This window comes from Montipora foliosa, chromosome 5 (genome assembly GCF_036669935.1).
Source record: "Montipora foliosa isolate CH-2021 chromosome 5, ASM3666993v2, whole genome shotgun sequence".
Taxonomy (NCBI): Eukaryota; Metazoa; Cnidaria; class Anthozoa; order Scleractinia; family Acroporidae; genus Montipora; species Montipora foliosa.
In genome coordinates, this window is record NC_090873.1 from 27,376,919 (window position 1) to 27,379,418 (window position 2,500).

Genomic DNA, 2,500 nt, shown 5'->3' on the forward strand with positions numbered 1-2,500 from the left:
GCCGAGTTGGCTATAATGATCTCAAATCCAACAAACACGACTGGAATAATTGTTTTACTAAAAACGCCCCCAAGATATTAGATAAATCTTCCTGACTTTATTTTGTAAGAAGAAACCGGATGTTGTAATGTACAGATAATTTGTAACTATAAATTGCCTCAACTTGCACTGATTGTTTTGCTTCGTGCTATTAAAGTACCACAGATTCTTAAATTGTCAAAATAAAGTTTTCAAGTTGTTTCCTTGCAATATTTTCATGCCATACTTTGTGGCTTTCTTTGTGCTCTCTGGTGTTGCGTTTTGTTACAGTTCAAAGACTTCTTTTTCATTTAACTCCGGTGCGAAGCGATTTTCGCCGGCCGCCACTGTTTTGCTTTATTGCGGACGCATTCCTTGACCATATTAGGTACATTTAATTTAATTTATCACTTATATTGCACTTATATTGTACATCAAGTATATGAACTGATAGCCTGTGTCCGGCTAGCCAATGAAAATGCTGGAAATCTGATATCCGTAGTTCGGTTTTCAAGTGGAGGTGGCTAGCTTTTTCATTGGTTCACTGGATCTCGGTTATCAGCCATTAATGATACCTGCGTTTGACCTTATTTGGAAATGAAAGCGGTAAATGTCGCTCAGCATAAGATTTTGGCGCCCGGAAATCACATCACTTTCCGGTCGTATCTTAAACGTATATAAAATTTAGCAAAACCGAAGGTTGAGAATTTAATAAAATAATTATTCCATTCGCCCTTGTTGGTAATTTACCATCTCGTATCCAACGCTGTTATATACTAAAACAGTGAGCTAATATAGCACAAAAAGACGATTTTAATTCATTTATTTCTGAAAAGATTACAATATTGTGGCCAATCAGCGAGCGCGTTCAACGCTATCCACTGTTTTGGCATATACTAATTAACAACTAGGGGTATTCACCTCAGTGTCGGTGGCTACTTAACAACTATTCACCGAAGTGGAGGTGCTTACTAATTCAAAGGTATTTTTGCTTCGGTTTATGATTCTGTTTCGTCATTGGTCATTGGTCGCTACGGAGTCACGTGAGAAAGCGCACGAGCCCGGGAAGATCAGTTGTGTGCGATCCTGCAATGGCTATTAATGCCTTTTCAATCTCTTGGAAACTTTACGTTTTTTATGCTTTTCCTCCCTTTAGTATCATCCCAAAAGTGTTACAGGAAATCCAAGCAGAGGAGGCCACAGGACTGTTAGTTGTGCCATGCTGGCCGACTCAACCATTGGTAATGAGACTGCTGGTTCAGAAACCCCTTGTGCTTCCAAAAAAGAAACACACCTTATTTCTACCTCAACAGCCAGACTTGGTGCATCCACTACACCAGAAGCTCACCCTTCTGATATGCCACTTGTCCGGAAATCCCTTGAAGGCAGAGGCCTTTCTGAATCGGCTACCTCACTCATCTTGCAGTCCTGGAGAAGGGGTACTCAACAACAATATAAGCCTTTCATCGCTAAATGGGAAGAGTACTGTAGTCAAAGAAAGATTAATCGTTTTTCAGCGACTCTAGAACATGGGATTAATTTCCTGGCAGAACTGTACCAAACAGAGATTGTATATAGTGCCCTCAACACAGCCCGTTGTGCTTTATCTACTGTTTGTTTCACATCCGAGCATTATACTTTTGGACAGCATCCCTTAGTTTGTCGTTTCGTCAAGGAAATTTTTCGAATGCAGACCCTCTCTACCAAGGTATCAAGAAACTTGGGATGTGACAGTGGTATTAGACTACCTAGCAAAAAATATTAGTCTTTGTATTGTAAAGCATCTTCAGCACTATTTGAAGCGTACAGATGTTCTTCGAGGTGATGTCAAGCAGCTTTTTGTTAGTTACACTAAGCCTCACAAAGCTGATTCCCCTGATACAGTAAGCAGATGGATTAAGACTACATTGGCTGGTGCTGGAATTGACACTTCAAAGTATGGTGCCCACAGCACCAGGTCAGCCTCCACATCTGCAGCTAAAGGGAACAGCATTCCTAGTGCCACAATTATGAAAAGTGCTGGGTGGTCCCAGGAGTCCACGTTTACCACGTTTTACCACAAACCAGGAGAACACCGAGCGAATTTTGGGGCTGAACTCCTTAAAGCTGTATGTGGTGAAAACTAAGATAGTTTCCCTAAGAGAGCATGGTATTAAAGCAGCTTCATATTGTTATAATCATTGCTGTCCCATTTGTGTTCGCACTCACACTGCTTTAAAATCTCACGTGACTCCGTAGCGACCAATGACCAATGACGAAACAGAATACCAAAATTAAACGAGGCTTACCTGTAAGGTGAAGTTTGATTTGGGCTCTGTGAGTCATTGGTCGGGAGCGAAGGAGTCATGTGTCCACCCATGTGTTATTACCCCACCCGTGATTGGGTGTAAGTACTCACATCTGTTAAAGACTGATCTCCCCGGGCTCGTGCGCTTTCTCACATGACTCCTTCGCTCCCGACCAATGACTCACAGAACCCAGA